This window comes from Opisthocomus hoazin, chromosome 1 (genome assembly GCF_030867145.1).
Source record: "Opisthocomus hoazin isolate bOpiHoa1 chromosome 1, bOpiHoa1.hap1, whole genome shotgun sequence".
Classification (NCBI taxonomy): Eukaryota; Metazoa; Chordata; class Aves; order Opisthocomiformes; family Opisthocomidae; genus Opisthocomus; species Opisthocomus hoazin.
In genome coordinates, this window is record NC_134414.1 from 9,021,612 (window position 1) to 9,049,593 (window position 27,982).

Below are 27,982 nucleotides of genomic sequence, written 5' to 3' on the forward strand. Positions count from 1 at the left end.
AGTGGTCGGTGAAGTGGATAGAGAACTGGCTGAATGGCAGAACTCAGAGGGTTGTCATCAGTGGCACTGAGTCTAGTTGGAGGCTGGTGACAAGTGGTGTCCCTCAGGGGTCAGTACTGGGCCCAGTCTTGTTTAACTTCTTCATCAACGACCTGGATGAAGAGTTAGAATGTACCCTCAGCAAATTTGCTGATGACACCAAACTGGGAGGAGTGGCAGACACACCAGAAGGCTGTGCTGCCATTCAGCGTGACCTGGATAGGCTGGAAAGCTGGGCAGAGAGGAACCTGATGAGGTTCAACAAAGGCAAGTGCAGGGTCCTGCACCTGGGGAGGAACAACCCCATGTATCAGTACAGGCTTGGGACAGACCTGCTGGAGAGCAGCTCTGCGGAGAGGGACCTGGGTGTCCTGGTGGACGACAGGTTAACCATAAGCCAGCAGTGTGCCCTGGCTGCCAAGAAAGCCAATGGAATCCTGGGATGCATCAAGAAGAGTGTGGCCAGCAGGACGAGGGAAGTTCTCCTTCCCCTCTACAGTGCCCTGGTGAGGCCTCATCTGGAGTACTGTGTCCAGTTCTGGGCTCCGCAGTTCAAGAAAGATGAAGAGCTACTGGGAGAGAGTCCAGCGGAGGACTACAAGGATGATGAGGGGACTGGAACATCTCTCCTACGAGGAGAGGCTGAGGGAGCTGGGCTTGTTCAGCCTGAAGAAGAGAAGGCTGCGAGGGGACCTAATAAATGCTTACAAATATCTGGAGGGTGGGTGTCAGGAGGATGGGGCCAAGGTCTTTTCAGTGGTGCCCAGTGACAGGACAAGGGGCAATGGGCACAAACTGAGGCACAGGAATTTCTGTCTGAACATGAGGAAGAACTTCTTCCCTCTGAGGGTGACGGAGCACTGGCACAGGGTGCCCAGGGAGGTTGTGGAGTCTCCTTCTCTGGAGATATTCAAGACCTGCCTGGACAAGGTCCTGTGCAGCCTGCTGTAGGTGACCCTGCTTCGGCAGGAGGCTTGGACTAGATGACCCACAGAGGTCCCTTCCAGCCCCTACTATTCTGTGATTCTGTGATTCTGTGATTCTGTGAATGCAATACTCAGAGAATAGTCAGGCTACATAAATAGTAGGACTATCTGCTTTGTTTTCTGTGTTGCCACGTTCACGGGAGTGATCTGGCATTTAAGAGAAGTTTAAGCTGAACTGAAGGAGGTGTACATGTATATGGCACAGTGTTGTCTCATCTGACTAAGAACTAGACTGGGTATAGTCTAGAGGCTGTAGGAATTACTCCAAACTTGGAGAAGTCCTGAAAGGTATTTTAGCTCCAAGAAACACTCCCTGAAGTTAAAGTCTGTGCCTGATGTTCCTGGCACTGGGAATAACTACCTTCCTTGAAGGGAATGTAGTATCACCCTGAATAACTGGGAAGGAACTTCATGCAAGCCTCCTCCCACATTCACCGTTGTCTGCCTTGTCGGTTTCTTGTCGTAGGAGTATATTGAGAACAGGCTTTGCTCTCCAAGCTGTGCTTGGACCCAAAATAGGCAAAAATGTAATGTGTCCTACTAGTAAGACAAAAGAACACAGTATTTAATTTCTCCTCCACCTGCATTTTCAAAAGCACCGGGAGGTGAGATCTAGTGGTATCATAATGGTAGTTGTAGTGGTACCGAGGAAGACGTTCCGAAAGTGTCTTCTACTACATGGAGTTCAGCTAAACTTTAGCTTGCCTTTTTCTGACATGTAAACATGTATCTGGGATTAAATAAAAAGAAGGAGGATAACTCCACATAAATATTTCTGATTCAGTACAATCAAGGATTGTATTAAATTAACTCTTCTGCTGAACAGGTCTAAGTTTAGATTTTATTTTAAAATGGGCTCTTAGTGCAATAGTTGTACAAATTATTCTCCAGGTGAGTACCAAATGTTTAGAGGATCTTCTAGAATTTTTATAAATCATCTAGGATTTTTATAAAATCGCAGCTCATTCCTAAAGATAATGTTTCCATAGGGCAAGTAGTTATTTATTCACTGTAATATGCTTAAAATATAAATTTGGTTTTGTTCTCGGGATGAGTCTGGAGAAGTGTATTTTGACTTGGCCTGGACAAATGCCAGGTGCCCACCAAAACTACTCTATCACTCCCACTTCTCAACTGGACAGGGGAGAGGAAATATGCTGAAAGGCTCGAGGGTCGAGACAAGGACAGGGAGAGATCACTCAGCAATGACCGTCATGGACAAAACAGTTTGAACTTGGGGAGAAAAGACAGTTTAATTTATCATCAATCAAATCGGAGAAGGATAATGAGAAAAAAACCTAGATCTTAAAATACCTTCCCCCCACTCCTCCCTTCTTCCCAGGCTCAACTTCACTCCCGATTTTTTTACCTCCTCCCCACGAGCAGCACAGGGGGATGGGGAATGGAGGTTGAGGTCAGTTCATCACAAGTTGTCTTTGCCACTCCTTGTCCCTCAGTGGGAGGACTCCTCACACTCTTCCCCTGCTCCAGCATGAGGTCCCTCTCACAGGAGACAGTTTTCCACAAACTTCTCCAATGTGAGTCCTTCTCACACACTGCAGCTCTTCACGAACTGCCCCATGGGTCGCAGTCCTTCAGGAACAGGCTGCCCCAGCGTGGGTCTTCCACTGGTCCGCAGGTCCTGCCAGGAGCCTGCTCAAGCAAGGGCTTCACAAGGGGTCACTGCCTCCTTCAGGCATACATCTGCTCCAGCATGGGGTCTTCCATGGGCTACAGGTGGATATCTGCTCCACCGTGGACCTCCATGGACTGCAACGGGACAGTCTACCTCACCCTGGTCTTCATCATGGACTGCAGGGGAAAAGTCTCTGCTCCGGTGTCTGGAGCACCTCCTCCCCCTCCTTCTTCACTGACCTTTGTATCTTTAGAGTTGTTTCTTTCACATAGTCTCACTCCTCTCTCTCGACTGCTTCCTTCCCACAGCTTTTTTTCCCTTCTGTCCTGGGTTCGGCCAGGACAGGGTTAATTTTCACCAGAATCCAGGAAGGGACACAGCCAGGCAGGCTGACCCAACCTGGCCGAACAGAGCAGGGTATTCCATACCATGTGCCGTCATGCTGGGTTCTAGTTGGGGGGAGCTGAGCGGCGGGAACTCTCTCACAGCTCGGGAGCGTGCAGCAGTGGCAGGCGGTGAGAGTTCTGTGCTCTACTGGTTAGTTTTGTGTATTCTCCTTATCTGTATCATTGTTGTTATTGTTCCCTTTGTTGGCTGTTCTGTTAAACTGCCCTTATCCCGACCCACCAGTTTCTGCCTGTTTCTTTCCATTCTTCTCCTCCGCACCACAGCGGGGGGAGGGACAGCCACTCGGCGCTTTTGTTGCCGGCCACAGCCAAACCATAACACCTTCTTCTATATGTTATCACACCACTGTCGCTGATTGGTTTGGCTTTGGGCAGCGGCGGTTCCGTCTTAGAGCCAGCTGGCACTGGCTCTGTCAGACATTGGGGAAGCTTCTAGCAGCTTCTCACAGAAGCCACCCCATAGCCCCCCCCATTACCAAAACCTTGCCACGCAAACCCATAATAAGGTGTGAATGACCCACAACTTGCAGAGTGCTGAGCACCAACTGGCATTTAGGCTTGTGCTAACTACATTGTAAAAGATATCAGAGACATTGCCACTCTTCATTAGTTACACAGAGCGAAATGCTGTTACTCTATTTTGCTTTGTGCACTGTGGTTTCATGAGGCAGAATCTTATAAAAAAATATATTTAGTAAATGTTTATATATATATCTCATATAAATATGAAATTTTTATGAGAATTATTTTATTCTAGGCACATGAACTTGAAGCTCCCCAATTAAAACTCATGCATTTCTTAGGCTGTCCAAACCCATGTCTCAACAGCACTTGATGCAATATTGGTAAATCACATGTACAACTATCTGGTACACTACCTTCTCCTACGAATTTTGTTCTCTGCCTGCCACCCTGACTACCTCTATCTTTCTGTTATTTCCATAACTTCATCTTATCCTGTAGGCCCTGAATATAAACATGTTTGCACACATATTCACATACAATAACATTAATTGTGGCCAGCAGGTCAAGAGAGGGGATTCTTCTTCTCTGCTCTGCTCTGCTCTGCTCTGCTCTGCTCTGCTCTGGTGAGACCTCCCTGGGAGTCCTGTGTCCAGCTCTGGAGCCCTCAGCACAGCAAAGACCTGGACCTGTTGGAGCAGGTCCAGAGGAGGCCACAGCAATGATCCGAGGGCTGGAGCACCTCTGCTATGAGCAAAGGCTGAGAGAGTTGGGGCTGTTCAGCCTGGAGAAGAGAAGGTTCTGGGGAGAATTTATTGAGGCCTTTCAGTACTTAAAAGGGGCTTCTAAGAAAGATAAGGACAAACTTCTTAGTAGTGCCTGTTGCGACAGGACAAGGGGTAATGGCTTAAAAATGAAAGATGGTGGATATAGATTAGACATAAAGAAGAAATTCTTTACTATGAGGGTTGTGAGGCACTGGAACAGGTTTTCAAAAGAAGTTGTGGACACCACCTCCCTGGAAGTGTTCAAGGCCAAGTTTGATGGGGCTTTGAGCTACCTGGTGTAGTGGAAGGTGTCCCTGCCCATGGCAGAAGGGTTGGAATTAGATGATTTATACGGTCCCTTCCAACCCAAACCATTCTAAGTTTCTATGATTCTATGAAATTCCCTAGTATTTTCAGGATTGGGACTGCAAAATTTTTAGAGTAGGCTGTCTTACTTCTATGGGACTTGGGACAGTGACTGGCATTATGGGCCTCTACACACTCTTGAAGTTACTGGAAACCAGAGTAATATATGAAGTACAAAGGAAGACAAATCTAAGACTATGTGGAATAGAAATATTAGTCTTGCTTCCTTAAGAAAACAGATTATTACTGAGTGAGCTCCCTTGAGAATTAGATGTGCTTCTTAACGAGTTGATATTAAAACAGGAAAAATTGTGTACTGAGCCTATTAAAAGTAGTAGACTGTGGACTGTACGTTTAATCCTGCTTCCCATGAAATCAGTGCTGAAACTCTGACCAAGCCAATCAATACAACTGCCACCACTCATTTTACTTCATGTGGGCTCTAGGGTGAACAGGCAGTTCGTACATCACTCTGCCCTTTAAGCTGAAACAAATAGCTCAGACTCAGCCTCTATGAAGATTTTTTGGAGAGCTTAAGACCTTTTGCCCCAACTCAATTTTGGGTACAGGTCAGAGTTGAACAGGTATTACTCACCATTGATAGAGCTATATCTGCTGAGAAACACATAGCTGCTGCCTGTGATTTTGAAACCCCACCCTTCAGTTCAGAGTGCAGTGTACCTTAAATATAAACCACTGAAAAAAATTACCTAGAAAAAAATAATTTTGTTTTAAACAACTCTACTTCTCCTCCTCATCTATTTAAGAGTGCTACCTTGTTACTGAAAATGTTTCCTAGATTTCTTGGAGTATTCTCCTTACAGAAGAGGAAAGGTTTGTCTTTATTTTTCTTGAGGAAAGTGGTGGGATTTTAATGGGACCAGTTCTAAACAGAAATGTTCCACACCGTGTTTGAATAGCAGCATATGAGAAGGTTCTAGACATGGCAGTAGACATTTGTAAAATGACAAAAAAATCAGTATGGATTTCATTTAAAAGTTTTAGTTTTCTTATTCTCACTAAGGAAAATTGTTGTTAACTGGAAATCATATGGGAATTTCATTAGCTAAAGTATTATTAAATGCCTTTTTAGTTCAGTCACTTCAATAAATACTGATTAAAGACATGAAAAGACATATAGAAAATGATTTACAATGAGCATAATGAAAAAAATGTAAAGATTTAAGAGGATTTGTGGTTTTCTTTCTTTTTCTTTTTTGTGTGCTTGTAACAGTACGTAACACAAAGAAGCTGTTTTACATTGTGCTTAGAGAAGATAACACATTTTAAAATAGCATGTGTAATGGGATACCCTCCAGGAAATTTTGGGCAAACAAAATGCTTGATGACTCTGGCAGTCTAACTTCTAAGAGCCCATTCCACTTTAGAAATGTTGATGATGAACAAGTTGCTGGGAAAACATATAAGGTAAAGAAACATTTTACAAAATTTCATTTATGCAGCTTCCAAGACAGATATAACACCTGTTCTTTCCAGCCCAAACTTTTCTGTATTCTGCTTATTTACATTATCTTACTCCAGTCACCAAATCATTTGATAGTAACTCTGTAAAGTAGGTGAAAGCAGTCATCTTTATTTTACAGATAGAGGATGGAAATCCAGATAGACCAGTGAAGTGGAGGTCATGTAGGAAGTCTCTGGCCAAAAAAGTATTTCATCCAGGATGCTAAAATTTGAAAGCGATTACTTTAGGGTCCCAGTCACTCATTTTTCTTCATGCCAGAAAAGAAATGACTAGAACCAATTTATGAAGGAAATAAACTTTTAAAAAATAAATTAAAGAAAATAAAAAATTGTTTGATTAGAATATCATAAGCACAATAAATAATAATCCTATCCTATTCTTTATTAAGAACTGAATGTTATCCAGCACTGACAATCAAAGCGTGATATTCAGACTGTCACCAGCTGACCACTTGATCAGTTAACCAGTTTTGGGGCCTAAATTTCAGAAAGTGACTGTGAAGGCACCTATTTTCAAGTATCACTTAATCTCTAGAGAAGCCTATAATTTATTAGTTGTCTTTATTTTAGGCTACAGAGTTCCAAAGGTACCTGTGTACACATAACTTCCTTGGTATATGGAGCACCCAGACATGAAATGGGTAGAATTTAGGCACCCGAGCACCACTGCAGTTTTGAAATGAGCAAGGAGACATCAAAACTCCACTTAAGCCCCTGTTAGGTATGTTCTGAGTATACGTGATTTACATGGTCAGCTTGAGGTTTCCTCCAGAGCTACTTGCCAGTTGCAACAGAGGTGGTGCCATGCACTTTTTGACAAATAAGCTAGCACAAATATTTTTGACTTTGGAAGCTGAATATGAGCTTCAAGACACATACCACAAACATGTAAAGATGAAGGCAGCCTTATAAGTGATTCAAGGCATTGAATGGAGCATCTCTGCAAGGCCCTAGTTCTCCATTGCTGGATAGGGCTGGACTGCATATGCAGGACAGTCTCAAGGTGTGCTGGACACTCCAGCCTCCTTATGTCTTGCTGGCCTGTTTCAGTCTTTGGCTTCAGTTTTGGACTAACAAGCACCTTCCTCCCAGCACCGTTCCCCTACCTGTACAGATACACATGGACTTCTGACAAACCACACGTAATTCAGGAGCTACAAACTAGTCGGTCACAACAGACACTTGAGAAGGACACAGGAAATCTGGATGTCTGCATACTTCTTAGCCCAAGAGAAGTAACCCTGTGCTGTTCAGCGTGCTCTGATTGCCACTTAGTGGTCAGATTTGGGACTTTCAAATTGTGGATTATTAGTTTTTATAATTCAGTAATCATTCGCAGCAAAATGACCCAGTGCCTCCCCCCATCGCTTCCCCCAGGAATAATTACTGCGGGAAGTCTCGGAGCAGAAATTGTACGGGGTATGGGAGGAGGCAAAAAACAAGTAAGCACACTTTCTCTTCCACTTAGGGGAGTATCCTACTTACTTCCACCTAAAGTCAAGATTCTACTTGGCTTCAGTTGTTTCTAACACAATAAATTTTTCCTGACCCTTCAGCAGCAGAGGAGGAAAGTGTCCCTTCATACCATGTCTATTGTTAGGCACCTGCCCGTCAAGGATTATTGATATCTCCACTTTCTCATAAGACTTCCACAGAGACTTTCCCTTTTGTTAGATGTCAAAACTGAACTGAAATTCAGGCTGTAACACAGGGAAATGCTGGTTTCAGAAGTCTAAAACTGTTTTTAAAGATCACTAAATCATTGAGCCATACGAGAACCTAATACAGCGTGTGCTAAACAACTAGCAGTAACATAGCCTGTAAGCATCTGTTGCAATCAGTTTTACCCCTCCGCATAACTCAACACTCATTTTTCTTGTGTGTCTTGATTGATATTCAGATGGCAGATAGCTTTGCTAGAGATATCAAAGCACAGAGTCTGGATTTCTAAAGATCAGATTAGGATTTTGTTCAACCTCCTTTAAAACAAAGCCCCTTCCCCTGTGCTGTAGGTGCAGTTTTTCAAGTATTATATATTCTGTGAGGCACTTTGAAGTTAATAAATATTATTGTGTCAAATAAAATAAAATAAAGCCTTCTCAGTGAGACAAAGATCAGCTTCAGTACTACATAATATATGGCTTTAGCCCCTGGCAGAGAGTTCTGGGAGTTACAGTGGTTGAAAGAATTTGAGAGCACAGCAGTGGGTTTGGATAACAGGGTATCTAAGCTACAAGAAAGTATTAGCTTTTAAAAAAAGGAGTTAAGAGGTGAAAGAGTTATGTAGATGGTCTTTTAAAACTTGTGAGAAGAAATAACTCCTGTAAAAAAAGAGAGGAAATTTTTATGTGTACTTTATAAGAAGACTTCTTTTTTCTGTCCAATAAAGCATATGAAACATGGAAAAGCTTTAATTCTTAGTTACATGTAATGAGTTTCCATCAGTTTCATAGGTCCTCCTTTTGTTGCCTGCTACTGTAAGAGTGAAAATTGGCAACCTCTGCTTTCATACCGTAACCTTGCTCAGGGTACGAAACGAGTTTTCCTAAGGAAAACACAGCTACTTTGGAAGTATTATGGCTCCTGAGAAGCAACAGCTAAAAAAGGCGACATGTTTGAGCATCATCAGGAAGGATACTGAGAACAGAAAAGAATATACCATTTACAACTGCATAAAACCTTGCCTACCATGCATAGTTCATCCCTGCAGAGCAGGAGTGACATATTAGAGTTAAAGAAGGTGCGGAGCAGAGCTACTAAATTAACAAATGGGACAGAGCTATGGTTCTGCGAGGAGAGACTAAAGAGGTTTGGACTTCTCAGTTTAAGAAGAAAGCTGAAGGATACGTCTTCAAGGTTTGCATCCTGAAGGTGGTGTACAAAATGAGTGCAGGAACATTAATCTTCACCCACACAGTACTGCATTTTATCTAATCTGGAGAAGGATGTCACTGGATTTTTTGAAATCACAGGTTAAGCTGAGCAATCATTGGAAAAGGTTTCTTCTCTTTGCCTTTGCCCCTGTATCTGTTTGAATCTGGCAGGCAGTGGCATAGTATAGTCATTATTTTCTGTAGATCATTAGACAACCATCATTTGGACAAAGTATAAAGCAAAAATAAATACCTCCTAGTAACGAACAGTTTTTATTGTTAAGTTTTCTTTTTCCACTAGTCTGAGGCATGGCATACCGTTCCTTAGCAAGAAAAACATGTCAGCAAACTAACCAAGATTATGCATAACATATGTGTGTGTAAGGGAGGGAAATCAAAAAGGAAATATTAAGGCACTGCAAGCTTCTAGTGTCAGACCTCTCCATATATCACACTTCTCTCTACCAACATATTCTCTTTCGCTAGGTTTTAACACAACTTAAGTGTTGTTCTGTACCTTGGATACAATACCCACAGAAATCACAGAAATATTATATATAGGGTTCAGAACAAGTTCAGACACACGCTTCCGAAATTTGAGGTATCCAGAAACAGGTCTAAAACAAATCTTCATGTTACCATATATAGTGCAGAAACTTTGAAAATCATCAGCGGAAGATCTTGTCCACCTACTGTAGGTACCTAAGTTTAGGACAACAGGATGTTATCCAGAAAGCCTTTCTGTGTGCCTGACCCCAGCATAAATAGAGAATTAAGACACAGTGGTAGGACTCCTTCAACACATAGTGCCTCTGCTTCCCCTGGTTCGTGTCTCTTTCACCAGAAAAATTCCTCTGCTTTTCGATACTACGTCATTGATTGTTAACTATTTGCTGGGCCTAGTTAGTATCTGTACAACAAGGCTTTGATTTTAACTGCAGTACTATCAATTGTTTTTCAAACTTCAAAAATGTACTAAAATGCAGAAGTAAAACCCCAAGAATTTTTTCTTCTTAGCTATAATGTGTTCCGAATTTTCTTCAGATGAAAATTATTGTATAAAATACATAAGCACATATCAGACATCAATCTCAGTAAAATTTTTGATATTTTTCCTATAAATCTCATAGATGTTCATCTGTTCAATGTTTAAAACTTTAAAGATTCAGTGTTCAAATGTTAAGATATCTTCTTGAGCTTATGCAAATAATAAAATTAAATCAGTGATCTTTAATTGTCCAGATCCAGAGTGGATCTTTAACTGTCTTGAGAACTGTTTTGCACTATGTATTCGTGTATTGCTAAATCTCCTTTTTTTTTTTCTTGTGGAAAGTGGAGCGGGGCGTTGAAGAAGGCTCCAAGAAAATGTAAGAAATCGAAGAAGAGAGAAAGAGAGGAAGAGGATTTCAGGAATAATAGCATTTATTCCAAAAGCATATCTTTGTTTAGCACTGAAGAAAATGGAAAGCAATTCTGTCAGTAGGTACAATGTTATTACATGCTATTAAAATAGAAAAAAACCCACACATTTAATTGTTACTATAAAGTGTTCAAATGAATGTTTCACGTTCGGTGGCAATAATTTCTATATGTGCAAATGAAAGACTAACTCATTAGAAATTTTTTTCCTGTAATATCTAGGTATCTGGTTGCCTCCTCAAAATGATTTATCAGAAATATTTCCAAATGACTATTCAAGTCTATTGAGAGGCATTAAGTATTAGCTTAAGGTGAACACTACAAACAAATTATGAACCAAATTAAGTGAGTTCAGCAAAGCCCATCATGATTTTGTGGCTCCCTCCGAAAGACATACAAGGGAATGACCAATCTAAGAGCCTTCTCTGATGGCATGACCAGCTGGGAGAGCTGTGGAAGTTGTCTACCTTGACTTCAGCAAGGCTGGAGTGTTGTGTCCAGTTCTGGGCTCCCCACTTCAAGAAAGATGAAGAGCTGCTGGGAGAGAGTCCAAAGCAGGGTTACGAAGATGATGAGGGCACTGGAGCATCTCTCCTACGAGGAAAGGCTGAGGGAGCTGGGCTTGTTCAGCCTGAAGAAGAGAAGGCTGCGAGGGGACCTAATATATACTTACAAATATCTGAAGGGTGGGTGTCAGGAGGATGAGGCCAAGCTCTTTTCAGTGGTGCCCAGTGACAGGACAAGGAGCAAAGGACACAAACTGAAGCACAGGAAGTTCCGTCTGAACATGAAGAAGAGCTTCTTCCCTCTGAGGGTGACGGAGCACTGGAACAGGCTGCCCAGGGAGGCTGTGGATTCTCCTTCTCTGCAGATATTCAAACCTGCAGATATTCATCGCTTGGGTGAGGTCCTCTGCAGCCTGATCTAGGTGACCCTGCTTTGCAGGAGAGTTGGACTAGTTGATCCCCAGAGGTCCCTTCCAACCCCTACCATTCCGTGATTCTGTGAAATTCATCTCCCTGAAGGCTTGCAAAAATGTGAAACATACACGTCTTAACCTTCTAAATAGGTCTAACAGACAAAGGGAAATTATAAGGTTCAGCTGAGTAGTTGCTACTTACCAGTGTTATTCAAGCTTTGAGCAAGTATCAAACATTGCGAAAGGGCATTCATAAGCAATATGTTAACCCTTATAACTTAATGTTAAAATAAAATTAAATTAAAAAAGGATAAAATTTTGCATTTCGGAAATGACAGGTTGCTCTTCAACAGAATTTGTGACCTGAGTTTTATTGTGTAACAAATCTTTGTGCCCTGTCAATATAATTTGCCACAGCAGTGTATGAGACAAGGATAACTATGAATCAAATGAAACAGAAGCTACTTACCTTATCTGCTCTTGCAATAGATACCCAGTCTATCATTTTGAAAATTTTTGTTCATTAACATTGTATGCTACAAGATTAGTGCCCTCAATTCAGCATGTGCCATTACGCATCTACCATCTCTTGCACAGGTACTGTCCTTTTATTTAAAGAAAAGTCAGATGGGCATCCGTCTACTCAGAAAAACCTGTAAGAAATAGACTGTTATATTACATCTTTATGAAAACATATTTTAACTGGAAACAGAAAGAAATAAAGTGGGGCCATGCTACAACAGTCCCTGCTCTGCAAGAAAATCATAATAGCAAACAATCATGTTGGGTGGACACTGAATATCTAGCAGCAGATGAAGGAAAAATAAGAAGGCAAGCAATGTTTTTAACAGCATTCACTGAAACAGAAGTCTTTCTGAAATTCATTCCACTGTCATCTCAAACATAAGAAAAATAACATTAATGGCTATAGAGTTTACAGAAGTCTAGCCTATACATTCTGAGATTCAGCTCATTTACAAGAAGAGGGTCCACGGATTTTGCTTCTTATTTCTTTCTGTTTTCTTGGACCTGGGGGTGTTGTTTGACAGCTGGCTGAACATGAGCCAGCAGTGTGCCCAGGTGGCCAAACAGGCCAACACCATCCTGGCTCGTATCAGGAACGGTGTGGCCAGCAGGAGTAGGGAGGTGATTGTGCCTCTGTACTCAGCACTGGTGATGCTGCATCTGGAGTACTGTGTCAGTTTTGGGCCCCTCACTACAAGAAGGACATTGAGGTGCTGGAGCGTGTCCAGAGAAGGGCAACGAGGCTGGTGAGGGGTCTGGAGAACAAGTCTGATGAGGAGCGGCTGAGGGAGCTGGGGCTGTTTAGTCTGGAGAAGAGAGAGGCTGAGGGGGGACCTTATTGCTTTCTACAACTACTTGAAAGTAGGTTGTGGTAAGGTGGGGGTTGTTCTCTTCTCCCAAGTAACTAGCAACAGGACGAGAGGCAGTGGCCTCAAGTTATGTCAGGGGAGGTTTTAGGTTAGATATTAGGAAAAATTTCTTCCCTGAAAGAGTGGTCAGGCATTGGAACAGGCTGCCCAGGGAGGTGGTTGAGTCACCATCCCTGGAGGTGTTCAAAAATTTATAGATGTGGCACTTCGGGATATGGTTTAGCAGTCATGGTGGTGTTAGGCTGACGATTGGACTTGATGATCTTAGAGGTCTTTTCCAACCTATGATTCTATGATTCTATGATTCTATGATTCTGTTTTCTGATGCTTGTTACCGTGTGAGAAAGCTCTGATTTCTTAAACAATTCCTTACCTTCAAATGTTCATGCTGAATTTTAAAGCATTTTCTGACAATTTGACACTATAACAATACTCTTTGGTCCTACATAATAATGAATTTGACATCAACATCAAAAAACTGGCAGAATCAGTAAGAAAATATAGACTCAAGCTTCCAGTTCTGCCTCTTGTCAGAAAACACTTCCTCATTTATTTAAAAAATAACAATAGTAATAACTTAATAACTAACAACATTTGCTTGTTAAGAAAAAAACCCTTACTGTTTTTGCAACCCAGTTAATAAAAGACGAGTGCCATTTTCCCCTGATTCTGGAATTTATGTCTAGACTACGGCTATGGGGTAATCAGCAATGTACTTTACTAAATAAGAAAAATCAAGCTGTTTGAAAGTTAAAAATGATACTGTTAGAGACAATCTTTTATTTTGTTGTAGTTAGAGCTACCACAAGATCTACAATGTCAGCTGTCAAGAAACAGATGTACTTCATCCAAAGTTTAAAACACAAGTTCTTTTCAGACTGCGTTACATAACCAGCAGTAGTGTTAAATTACTAGGTGGATAAAATAGAATAATTGCTAATAATAAAGAAGGACAAACATTTGTCAGTAAATATTCTATATTGGAAAGGAAAGTTAAGAATGTTGTCGTAAAATGTAGAGTGAGTGAAACGCTATGTACTCCAACCATAATTAATAGTAATACCTAGCAGCGGTTACTAAAACTGAGGAGTTTTTGATGAGCAAATTCAGAGAATACTCATCTAAGAACTTAATCATATGGATCAACAATGGGTCAAAAGTACTGACTTGACAATATATTTTGGAGATCTGAAGATGTTCCAGAATAAAGCCATGCTTTAAAAACATATAAAAAAGTGTGTTTTTTCCATATGGAAAGCTATAGATCTGTGTTTTGGTTTGTCTGCAGCCGGCAACAAAAGTGCCATGCGGCCGCCACTCCCCCCGCTGGGGTGCGGAGGAGAATGGAAAGAAAACAGACAGAAACTGGTGGGTCGGGATAAGGGCAGTTTAACAGAACAGCAAACAAAGGGAACAGTAACAACAATGATACAGATCAGGAGAAAACACAACACAAACCGCTCCACCCACAGAGCCGTTCTCCCGGACCGGACCGGCGCCTGCGCTCCCAAGCCGCGAGTGAGTTCCCGCTGCCCAGCTCCCCCCCACCGGAACCCAGCATGACGGCACATGGTATGGAATACCCTGCTCTGTTTGGCCAGGTGGGGTCAGCCCTCCCGGCTGTGCCCCTTCCTGGAGTCCGGTGAAAATTAACCCTGTCCTGGCCAAACCCAGGACAATCTGCAGGTACAACAACATCTTAGAAAAATTTGTAGAATAGCTAATATTAAATTCAGTCAAGAAGCATTGAAAGAATGCTTTACTATTAATGCTATTCTGCATTTGTAGAAAGTTAAGCTACACTGGCAACATTTTACTATGTTTACCTCTTTGTGTGATGAAAATAATGATGTTGCTGCAATAGATTTCTGTAATACACTTGACTTGAGATCACCTGACATCTTGAGTCATAAAGCTTGAACAATTTAACATTCATGTATTAAAAGGATTAAAAACTTGTTGATAACAAGGTTCAGAACACAATCCTAAATTAGAATCATTGTCAACCAGCTGCATTTCAAGTAAAATCTCATGGAGGTTTTTTAGTTTCTTTCAGTTCTGTGTATCTTAATCTTTTTATCAATAGCTTAGGAATAGATAAATACACAACAAAACCATATGTACAAAAGACACAGATTTTGTTGACGACCAAATGCCTAGGGAGCAGCAAATAAAGGAGGACAGGTCTTCCCTATAGCCTGTAAGCAAACCGTATGTGTTTCCAAATTAAAAACACACATCAAAGGCGAGAATATAGGCCACAGCAGTACAATGACAGATTCTATCTTGAACGCTGTGATTCTGAAATGGTCTTCGGATGAAAAAGGGTAATAAACTGAGAATAACTTCCCAATACAATTTTGTAACCAAAAGGGTTAATATGATCCTAGGATTATAAACCTGGAAATGTGCCACAGGATGAGAAAACTGAAACCCTATGTTTGTCAAAATTGTAACTCCTGCTGTAATTCTGGACAGTGTTCTGGTCGCCATACGTTAAGCAGGTTACTAACACCCTTGGAAAAGATTCAGAAAAGATCCACTGAATGACTGATTGACAGGAAAATACACATAACATTGAAAAAACAGATGAGGTCAATCCAATTAGGTTATCATACAGACCACAAGGGAGAGACTCAGTCACATACCATAAGCACCTGTAAGAGAAACAGAGCTTTGACGATGGATCTTCAGTCTAGAAGGCAAATATATTAAAAAGATCACTTGGAAAATAGATAAATTCAGAATGGGAAGAAAGTAAAAAAATTTAACAAGGCAAATAATGCCATAGATGGTGAGTGTTCTTGTCAATAAAATCAATTAAAATTTCAGTTCTTAATCAGTGACTTTGTACTACAAAAAACTGCTGGGATTGCATCTAGAAAGATGGAGACTGTTACTGTTAACAGCACTCTACACCTGGAAAATGAAAGTCTTGTAACAACACAGCTTCCAGGGGTATTAGTTCATGCACTGTGAGACAGCACTTTGTAGACTTCAGGGCCTACAGAGACTCCTGGAACTGTCCCTTCTGATTCTTTGACAAAGGAATTTGTAATGTACTTCCCTACTTTATCCTTTTTATGCTCTTCTGTGTATAAGGGGTTTGTCTTGTCATGAATATGCAAAGTTATCCAGCCATGTTTACCTGCCCTGAACATCTCTTCCTATCTATTGGTCTTACAATTGTTGCAGAACATATCAGTATGATCAAAATAATGTAATTCTGTGGAAAAAATTCACTCTCACAACTCACCGACTGAGGTTATTACAAGGTGAAGTAATATATAGGGCGAGACACTTCAGCATACCCAGCCATGCAAAAAATTATATATCTTAAAAAACAGAAATCTTCTATATACATTCATACAGCTTACTGTAACTTATAAGAATATTTAATACTATCAAGTCTACCATACAGACTATCACAAAAAGTGAATATTGACCATTTCTACTAGGATAATAAGCCTGTTTTCTGAAGTCTGCTCATGATAAAATTAATTTGTAGGGTATTCCACTTCTGTAAAATGCAAAGTCTATTCTGACCATTATTTTCCTTTCACTCTTCTGGAAAATGAACCCAACAGTGCAAAACTGCATATTAGAAAGTCATTTCCAGTTAATTCCAGTTCCCTGGTCTACAAAAGAAGGAAGGTGAATATGGCACCTGTCATAAGAAGAACTCTGATGGGCAATGTCAAGTCAAATCCTTTAGAGTACTGAATCTCAGAAAATGTTTTTGGATAAAATATTATCAAGAAAAAGTGTAAGAACAGGTACACGCCAAAACAACTTACATATTATCATACCAGTCAGACTCATCCACTTGAACCTGCAATATCCTGAAATCATCTACTGCAAGTCTTACCATCTTTGTGAATCTGAAACTATGCATACCATCAGCCCACGAAAAACACCAGTTGGCTGAGGAGATACTAGGTAGAAAGATGGTCTCTCAATTATTACAGCATTCACAATATATGGCAGAAATCAAAACCACCATGAAAATAATCTGCATCAGAGTTCAAAAACTGAGACAGAGATTCTTGATCTTCTTCCCCATCTTTCTACACATGCAGACAGAGCTTCTCCCTTTTGTTCCTCTCCCAGATTATCGCCCAGTCTATAATGCAAAAATGTTGTATTTTATTTCATGGCCTCATAATGCTGAAAACAAATTTAAAGTCCTAGTGGATAAAAGCTGTGTAACAGTTTTTGACAAAGTTGGGCTGCTACGAAAGTATAGTCTGTTCCTTTCTGCATAAAATATTTTTCAAACTCAGCTTTGGGGCAATAGCTTTCCTGATACACTCCGAAAAGGGATTCTCATCTTTCCCACAGTTCTGCTCTAATTGCAGTAAGGTTAAACCTTAACATATAAAAGCATATACACTATTTTGCCCTGGTGCTCACAAAACCTTTTCTGAAAGGAACTATTTTTTATTTGCTTGGTTGTCTGTTTTCAGGAAGAGGATTTGGAAACTGATATTTTAATTTCCAGTTTTGATCTTTCATCATATAGAAGGATCGTATTTTCAAACTTTGTCTCAATGCTCTGAAGGCTGCAAGCATTTTTCTCCAACCAAACTTGTAATTCATATACAATGACTTGCCTCCAGGAGTGAACGGTGTAAGTACATGCTCATATATCATGTAACATGGAGTGTCTGATCCATTAACTCTTGGGAGAAGGGAAGTTGACTGTTCTTATGTTTAGAAATTATCTTAAGGGCATCCCCACTTGGTTAAAAGCAGCTTGGAGAATTCTTAACAACCAGATCTTCACATTACACATATTAGCTATTTCTGAATATTATTGTTGTGTTTTGGTGCCCAGGACCAGTCTCATAGATTTTACACTCTTTACCGAAAGCTCACTGTCACTGTCTCACTCATGCAAAATCATGTGTAGGTCAAATGAAACTTTGCTCCTCATGCCACCCCCAGGTTTAGCAAAAGCAGTGATGCAGAGTCATTTCCTGCACTAACACACAGATAAGGATTCAGCATCATGCCTCCGAGAAGTGTTGCTCTTTCTGAGAATCCTGATCAGAATGATTAAATCTGGTCCTGTATCCATACTTGCCTTCCAGTGCTGGAAATGTTGCAGCTGTAAATGTGGTTGCACAATTATATGAAGCTTTAGGTACCTTTGGATCAGTCTGGGTACTTAATTAAAAAAGATCAAGGTGTCTGAGTAGATATAGTAGCGAATTATCCTCCAGCACTTGTGGACCCTCTCCTCCTTGTGCCACAAGGATTCTTTGCAAAACCTCCCACCCCACTAGCCACTTTGCTGTGATGTAAAGAAGAGCTACTAAGAGTGACATGTCCTACAAAGTGCCCCGAGACAGCTCAGTAATATCAAAGTGGAAGTTCTATATATTCATTAATTATTGACAATAATCGATCCGAACTCTATCTGAATTGCCAACTGTATAAGGTAAGGGTAATGAAAATAGTGGAGTGGAATCTGTATCTTCATAAAACATCCAGTTTATATCTGGGATAAGATCCAAGTTCATTGAGATGAACAGAAAGGGGCCCAGTACCTCCCTCAGACATTTGTACTTCAATGACTGACAGGCAAACGCGGCAGCCGTCTTTTCCTCATCAATGGTGTAAATGCAGTCCCAGCTTTATCCAATACTAGATACGCCTGATATTCTCTCTCTCTGGGATGTCATCATGGAAACAGTCTTGATTACTTAATGTTCCTTAAAATGGTACTAGCTCAGCTAATCAATGTTATTCTGTTGTTAAGCAGGGTATTTTTCCTTTCTGAAACAGTATTGATTACCTAATTATTACCATTAGAAGCACCCAAAACCAACACACATTTAAGCCAGTGATGGCATGGCTGCTGTTAAACCTCTCACTAGTAGTACTATTCTACTTCTACTCCATTTGCAGAACTTCCCTATTTTTTAATGTCTTAAACCCTCTCACTGTCCTAATATTTAGCAATGTTAGGATTTTCCCCTCTCCCCCAGCTTCCACCAGCAGACAGTATAAAATTAACAACAAGCAACCGGATCCAACAGCTGGTTCCAGAAAGCAATCATACAAGACACAAAGAAAGCAATATGGCAGTGGATATAGACACAGCACCTGTTTCTAATTTTTAGAAGTGAAACCTTAATGCCACCTCATTCAAACTTACTTTAGAAAGCAATTGACAACAGGAAAAATCATAAAATTGGCAGGAAACTAAGACTTGGCTATTGAGAAATAAGAACTTCATACTGTGAATTAGAATATATGTGTATATCTATATATATATTGCTATTGCATCATTAGGAAAAACTGGCTCTACAGCTGTATTTATGATTATTGAAGGATTCTTCTGTTTATACTTAGCCATAAAATTATACATACTTAAAAACTCTGATACCTCTTTAAAAAGGCAACAGTCAACCTGTCTGTCTCTATACTCCTAGCGTGTTTTAACCTGATATTTAAAACACTTTGTGGGATTTGCCCTAGATGATAAATTACTCATTTTTTCCTGACTTTTCACTGTGGGTTATGTACGTTTTGTGAATCGTGAATTGTATACATGATCACATGTATGCGTTTGTGTGTATTCCCTCTTGCACAGTGCAAGTAGTATACTCTTTTGCATTATCTATATATAAACAATGAAGTTTACTCTCTTTTTTTTAGTTCATGTATAGCATACATTATTAACTGTGGATTCACATTGCAGATAGAGTATGCATAAAACATATACTGTATAATATCAGAGGAGATTTTTAAGCTCCTTCTGTGCAAACGATGCCCTATAGGTAGCCCACATGAGATTCGTGAAAGCCTGAGAACTTTTAAAAACGGGAAAGGTGATGATCAGTGAAAAGGCTAGAGCAATAAGGTTTTTAGGCTGCAGCATCGCTGGGAAAGGTAAGTAGATATGGTCCGATACTTTCTTGGTGAGATCTGATGTGCTTTCAGGGGTGTGCAACTTCATGGTGAGATATGTCAGAAAGGGCTTTAAGTATGCAAAAACAGTCACAGAAACAGTTTTTCCTCCTATACGGCCTGAGATGTAGAAGGTGGAGTGAATTCATGGATGCACCTCAGAGCATGTCAACCAGGGCCCAGTTGTACAAATGCATAGCAACTGATGGTCCTTACCTACACAGCTACAGACTAAGATCTGCATCAAGTTTTTGTGCCTGAAGAAGACAGAAAATACTGCCTACATCATACTTGTTTTGTTCTCTCAGCCTCACACACTTCAGCAAGAGGGATAGATGTGACTGTCGTATTCAGCCTTATAAGCAGTCTGAATACAGACCTGAAGGACAAGGTGAAACACAAAAATATAGCAAAACAGGTCAGGAGAGAACAAAAATAGAGATATTTGCAGCCAGGCACTGCAAGTTGTTACAAGATTCATCTTAACAAGCCTCAACAACAACTTTCTATACATTCAGTGGAAAGGATTGGTTGATCAACAATGTGAAAGTCAGCAAAATGAATTAAATTTGACCTAAATTAATTTAAATTCAAAAAAACTTTTTTGATTTTTGAGTTTTGTTTCTGCTGGAAGAACAGATTAAGCAAAAAACTGTAGTCTACCGTAACATGACAGTGTTCTCCTATGATAATGCTAAACATACTCAGTTTACTACTGACATCAAGGAAACTAGAGAGTCTACACAGTACCAGAAAAGGGAATAGGGGGAAAGAAGGACAAAGAAAGAGGAAACTGCTACATTTCTTTCTCCTTGGTATAGCTTTTCTTGCCAAGAATGGACTTAAGCTCAAGTTGCTTCTTGCTATGGTACCTGGCATACTGTCACATGTGTGTTCCTGCTCACAAGCAGCATCAGCATGCTGGCCACAATCTACTTCAAAAACAAATGAGGTCCAAAAATATCCTCCTCTCTAAACAGGGTGTGTGGGTGTGTGTGTGTGCATGCTTGCATGTGTGATCTATGCAAAAATCCTGTCAAAATATTCTGGTTCATCAAAAGTCTAATTTACTTACATTTTTGGGAGACTGTAGAGGCTGATTAACATGACGCATTGCAATTCAGAAGGAATGTTGACTGAAGCATTTTAGGAGTCTGGGATGTGGGAGCACAAGGTAGAAAAGCATATGGAGCTCAGTGAATGAAACAGGAGGCTCCCTATTCTGCTATGATTTACGTTCCTCAACTTGTGAGAACTTGATGGCTTTCTGAGATAAGAGATTTTGTTTAGAAAAATCTTATACAATGAAAAAATCATTATACAGCTTTCTTTATTCATCTTTGATATGCCCAGCTACATCCTCCATCACCTTTTACAGACTCCAGGATTTGGGTTTGATTAAAGAGAAAAATAGTCAGCACTATAAGCTAATTTATGAATAGTAAGTTAAAATATTTCAATGAAAGCATATAGAAATTATTTTTTATCTCCTGGATTTAGGGAAACTATAGCAACATTCACCCTGCAAAATAAAATTGAATGACATTTTATATTAGGTCTTTTAAATTTCTGTGATAACTTTCCCATGCATCTGAAACTAGATTAATTTTACATATTTTCATTATTTATTGAATTCCTTTTGTTTAACCGAATACCGAAATTTCTCCAGAGTCTTAGAAAATTAGAGAGTCACAGAATTGTTCTCTAACTGCTTTCTGTAATACCAAAACAATGTAAATTGCCAAGTCAAAATCTCCAACTAGTGGAAATGTTTGCTAGTAGCCTTCCTGAAAGGAAATCACCTCATACATTATGCACACTGCCATATCTCTGCTTAGTAACTTTACAGCAAAACCAGTATTTCACTGCAATGAATTACTCCTCCTTACCCCAGCAACATTCACTACAGTTAATTATTGGTTTGCACAGGCTAATAGTCCAGAGCAAAGAAGACAAAGAGGAAAGTACTCACCATCCCACTGTCAAATTATCAACTGACAGGACACAGAATTTCACATTATTATGACATATGGGGTTTCTTATTTTTTTATAAAGAGTGTATTTATGTACAGCCTGAGGGAAGATGTAAAGATGTATTCAGCTTAAGCTGGCCTTCATGCCTAATGGAGAAGGGCTGGATCTTTGCAAGAAGTGGCTACTCTCTCTATTTTTATGTGATCAACAATTAAGGCTCATTTCTGTTGCTTAGTGTAGCATTCAGTCTTATCTAAGATGTTGCAGGATGCTCTCTGTGCCCTCAAGTTTCCACTGCAGCAGGACCCATATTCCCATAGGTGCTGCATTATATTGTCCTCATGCCTACCTTGCACTAGAAGACTAAGCTCCCATTCCAGGCCATAATGATCTGGTCAATACAGTCAGCAGAGCCTAGAAAACTATTTAGCTGACTAAACAGGCATTTATATTTAGGATTAATCTGGAGCCGAATCCCACATTTGGCTTCTGGCTATAAGTTACTCTACCATAAAGGTAGCCCAAAGGAACTTTCAGGCTAAGCAAGGAGACATATAATGAGTTTAGACATCAGCTTAGACAGTGCTAGATGGCAGATGAACCATATCACAGTCTGGGACTTTAATTCCCATTTCAGCAGGTTCTGGACACACACATCAGTTGAGATACAGAAGAGTGGGTCTTGATGTTCATTTCTTTATGTGTATGGGTTATAAACCCACTTGGAAAGTGATATAATCTAGATGAAAATGAGTTTTTTTCATTCAACCTGTGTCATGTAGTGACAGAATTTGAGAGCAAAAGGAGGGAGTCATAAGCATCGTGTTGTTTGAGGTTGACTTTCTAACAAGACTTTTGCTGAGAAAGAACCAGACCTTTACTTGCTAATGGACAGTATAGTGGCTAGCCTCTGGATGCGATATGAATTTAGTACTGTTAGCAGTTGCTGGAGTGTTTCCTTAGACTATGCAGCAGATGAATTTCTCCATGAATACAAGTCTCCATGTCTCCGACTCACAGAGGCGTAGCAAGGTTGAGTACAGATTGGCACTCATTGCAGATGGATGGTGGCACTTTTGCTATCTAGCGTAGACAGGAGAAGGTTCCTGATAAATTATTAAGCTCATGGGATGACACTCTTGTTTATTCCCCCATTTTGAAGGAAGGCACCCAGGAGGTCACACTGGCTGGCTCGTGGGTGCTCACTGTTACCACCAACAGTCTCACCCATCGGCTTTTTGAAGAAGCTGAGGACAGTGCCCTGCTGTGGCGGCACAAGAATGCAAGAACAAATTCAAGCACCAACAGCGGCTTAGGAAAAGGTAGCGATGGATGTCCAGGTTACAGGGAGAAACACAACTACCGGACCTCCGGCCTCAGAAGAGGTTGTCATGTGAACAACACCAACCCAGGCTATGAAACTTCCCTGCAGAGAATTTCAGTTATTATTGCACCTTAATTTCCAAATATTATTTCTGACTAGAGATATATCCCAGAACAGTGAAAGCCTGTTCTCCCCCCAACAGGTTAAATCTCTTCTTTTGTGTATAAATCATCTTGGTTTCACGCTTTGCATAGCACTGTGAATGCATGTTGAATATTCCCTGTTCAGCTTTGAATTCAAAATGATGTTACTGATCATGCAATCGGTTAATTAGCTCTGAAGGGGTTAATGGAGATGGAGGAAAGTTCTTCTGAAAGCAAACTATGCCTGAAACCACATATTTTTATGTCATTGCCTTGCAAAAAAGCATCACACCAAAATAGCATTAAGGAAAGACAAATTAAACAGGAGAGTAGTAGCCAGGGGAGTCTTAAAGTTAATCCAGCGTATTGCTTTAAAAAAGGTTGCCATCTGGATCGTAGTTTGCCCAAATATTGAAGCTTCATGGCATTTTCTTCCTTTCATCTTCATTATCAGCTACCGTTCATGAGAGAACCAAAAAACCTGTGCAGTATTCCAGCGTTGCAGCGTATGAGTGATATAAGAAGCATTCAGAAATCCCTGTTAAAATGTGTAAATAGATAAGTGTCTTCTACAACAACTCTGCAGCTGTTTGTATGACAGTAGCCTCTTACGGACTCACAGCCATGGAGCAATGGTAAATCATACGAGTGCTGGAGCTCCAAAAGCACACAACACCATGCTCTCACTTTTTCCAGGCAGATGGGTGGATGTTGTGTCCCCTTTGCCAATCAATCCAGATTCGAATAACTCCACTAAGCTTTTGTGAGCTGTTTCAAATCCTCCTCTTTACCTCGGGTATCACAGGCAACAGCTAAAGGCACCTCTTTGCATAAAATACCTCAAAACACTAGAGGGCCGGTTGGCTTCGCAAGCACAGCGCTGGGGCTGAGAGACTGTAACTTAACAAAATGCATCTGAGGCTCCGGATGCCAGCTTTAACGAGCAAGGCAGAAGACGAACGCATCAGCGATTGCATTTTGTACGATCGACAAATCTGCTTTGAAGAGGCGCACGGGTGAGGTGGCCGAGAGAGCAAAATGAATTACCTCTCGCCTCCTCTGAGGTGGCGGTGGAGGTCGGGAAGCAGCTGTGGCACACATTAAAACGTAAGACGAGACCTTATATGCCTTAAAAGGAATTAAACAGAGAGGCTTGGGAGGGTGGGATTTTTTGTTTTGGTTTGGTTTGGTTTTTTTCTTTATTTTCTCCTAGGCTTTGGTTAGGGGAAAGATAAAAGGTGATTGCTCTCAAATACCTGCAGTTCTTACCGCACACAGGCAGATTTTCAATCCTAGTGAGTAAAAAGGCAAATTCTCCATTTTGGCTACTTTTCCTGGAATAACACCAAGCTTTGAAGGAGCAGAGCCAGGTCCTCGGGTCACAGAAATTCAAACAGCTTCAAGGGAAAGTAAGATCTTACATCAGTTTGCACCCGTGTAAACAACTTCTGTTCATTTAAACAACTTCCTACTGTTTTCGGGAGGGTAGTCTGATTTCCTCTCCCTGGAAACAGAATCCTACCAATCACATTGTTTTTCTCTTATGTACTTAAATATATATTTATATGTGGGTAGGTGGGAGGAACCAACAGAAAGTTTGCACCTAAGCACCAGGCTGATTCAGAAGTCCTTAAAAATGAAGGCAAATGAAAGGGACAAACAATTTTTCCCCATCCCCCGAGGAAGAGACACTGAGTGACAGCCCACTGCAGGCTGAGGGCTGGAGCAGCTGGGAGGTACGACTCACCGGCCAGGCTGACCTTGCCAACGGTGAGCAGCATGGTCCAGCCCGGGTGAGGACTGACTGACAAAGCCATGCCCGTGGACGTTACGAAGCTTAGATTCATTTTGAGCACTCGTGGATAGCTCCACTTGTCACACTTTTGAGAGGTAGGTACTCCTCAGCTCCCAGTGCTTTCCAGATACTGGGAGGATTTTTAAAGAAATAATCACAGAGAGCCTCAAGAGGATTTCTTAGGTGGCTTTATATGACACAGTTCTCATCTGGATGTTTTATTCTGCTGCGTAGTTAAGGAGATCTGCAGTATGACCCATTAATGGATATTTTTTTAGTAATACTGAAGTCATTGAGACCTACGGGCAGCTAGGATTATGTAAGTATTTTAGATGCTTTGTCTCTAGACACGCATGCACATGCACACATGCTGCCTCTGTATTTTCAAGACCATTCTACTTCTACCTGCAGGGGAGAACCATCTCTGCTGCTTGTATAATTTTGATAAATCACAAAGAAGAGGATTTTCCTAGGGGGAGATTAGTCAAATTATTTTCCATCCTTCAAGTACACTAGACTTACAGTGGGCTTCTCTGACCCTAGCAACATCCCAAAGTAAGTTTCAGTCAGTGCAAACACAGGATGTAACAAGATAAAATTAAATCATCAAAACATTAGCAATGTCTAGGATATGCTCAGAGGAAACTGTATAGCATTAGGGAAATAACATCTCAAGAGAGAGCAGTATCTGAACTGTACTTTATTTTCATTGCTGATGACCTGTTAGCAAAAGAATCCACAAGTATAAGCAACAGATCAAGTTGGACGCAAGTAAATAAGAGGTACAGTCAGCTACTTACTGCACTACATGCTTATCTGTATTATGTTTATTTGAGGAAACACTTATGCATTGCTTGTCACAATACCTCAACCTGCAAATTCTTTGATCTAAGATTTCATCTCCTTGAAAAGTCAGAATTATCATAAAAATCTTTGGAGCAAAAATCCAAACGCTATGAATATTCATTCTCTTCACAGCTGTTACATTTATGGAAATGCAATAACAGCAAACTTCTTGGATTTGGCAAAGACTTTCACCAGATGAATACATGCCAGTGAAAGAACTTAAGTGAAATGAAAAGCTTGGCTTGTTCCCCTTTTTGAAAGAAGTGTGCTGCAGTCCAGAGCATTTTGAAAGTTAATGACAGAGGATTTTTTCAAATTTCAAAACATGTATGCAAATTTCAGCTGGCAGTGCATGCACAGACCATATTTAATAAACACATCAATTTGAAAGCAGTGTTCCACGTCGACGGTTAAATAGCCGATGAATGGAAATTTTGCCCTGGTAGAAATTACAGCAGTCTATTTGCTTGTGATACGAAATCTAGTCAGAGTTGTCACCTTCCCTGAAAGTTTAATCCAATCATATAATGTTACCACTTAACAAACAATCTACATGGGTAACTTGTATATAAATACAATAATAAAACACACAAAAAAATGTACCTGTCCATTTATTTCTGTTGCTATGATTTGCTAAAGCCCTGCTCCAGCAGCTCTCTGGAAAACTGCATAGACCAGGAATGTCTGCAAGTGAGATGCACAGATAGAAACATTCAGCACAAGATGTAAGGTAAAGAAGACTGCAACATACCTTCAGCAGTGTGCTTCTTCCTCCCCAGCCAGTCAGTTCTCAAGAACATACACTACTGATGGGACTAGGAAAGTAATTGTAACTGGACTACTAATACGTAGATTCACGAAACCAGATGTGACAACAGGGTGTCACTAGGTCCTTTTCAAACTTGCCTCCAGTACTGTCTCCTAGTTCCTCCAGACAGAATTAGACAGTTGCTGCTAGGATCAGAGCTGAAGAAGCAAGGGTGCTTTTTGACTGCAGTTGCTAATGCTCCACTTTCAGCGAAAGCGCAGAAGTATGTGTGTGCCTGCACTAACTGCACACACTCATCAGCCTGCTACAAGCTGGGAGATGTGATATGCATACTGAAAGAGCTGTGCAGGGAGGAGTAGTTCAGAAGCACACCCATGCCTGCTCTGCTAGTAATTGCACCCTACTGACCTCCCTGGGCTGGATCACTGCTGTATAATTCATCTATAAGTCTATTAGTCAATAAGCAATGGATCTGAAATAGTCCACAGGCGGAGAGGAGAGGAGGGGACAAATGCAGCTTCAAGCCTTGAAACAGCAAACTTTCAAGATAGCTGTTTTACATTTCTCTGCCCTTAACATTCCCAATGCAAATGTCATGGTCCGTAGGTGAAGGCAATTGGATTTAATTTTAATTAATAATCTGAAAGAGGACTTCTTTAGATATGATGAAGCACATTTTTTACAAAAGTCTTTAATAAGAACCATTATAATTCCAGGGTTTATAGGAGTACAAACAGACCCCAGAAGTGAAGGTGGCCCCACAGAGCAAGGTGGTATACTGACTTGCTCTAAAAAACAGAACTTACAGTCAGATTGGGTATGACAAATGCAAGACATATCTGTATCTTTACTTTTCATAAGAGAAAATGAGCTTCAGAGGGTAAAGAGGTATGCCCAAGGTCATACAAGGAATTTGAACCCAGATCTCCTACATCCTATTCCAGTTTCTTACAAATAAAAACAGGCTGCTTCCGTAGACACAAATTACCAAAACATGAAGCAGCCCAGGCTTCCACTAGGAACAATCTTTGGTATGAACCAAGATGGCAACTGTCCATCTTCTGTCTTCATGTCTTCATGTCAATTCATTTCTAATAGCAATATCATAATAAGATAGCATTTTAAAATGCAACATTTTCACATTAATTTAATGATGGAAACTTGACAGGTGATTCTGCTGGGATGTAGTCCAACCTGCTCCTGGAAAATCGAGCTGTTGCGTTAGCCTGCACATCTTTTTAAGAAAAGCTGTAGGATTAAATTTGCTTTGGTTGGTCAAGCTCTACTTATCCTGTATTGAAAGATCCTCTTCTAGATCCCACAGTCAGACACTGGCTTCCGAATGTGTTGATGGTGGAAAAAGCTACATCATGAATAATCAGCACCAGGGTCTAGCAGCACTGGAGTGGTTCTGGAGAGTATTCGTCCCAGGACAGACTGTATCCTGCTTTATTTGTGAG

General features: G+C 40.6%; 1 long non-coding RNA gene across 1 annotated transcript in view; it reads right to left on the reverse strand.

Moving 5' to 3' along the window:
- The window catches only part of LOC142361669 (uncharacterized), a 621,016-nt gene extending 594,262 nt beyond the window's left edge, over positions 1 to 26,754 (reverse strand). The window contains exon 1 of the long non-coding RNA XR_012764312.1: positions 26,505 to 26,754. This is a non-coding gene — a long non-coding RNA (uncharacterized LOC142361669). The remainder of the gene's footprint in view (positions 1 to 26,504) is intronic.
- Between the last annotated feature and the right edge of the window lie 1,228 nt (positions 26,755 to 27,982).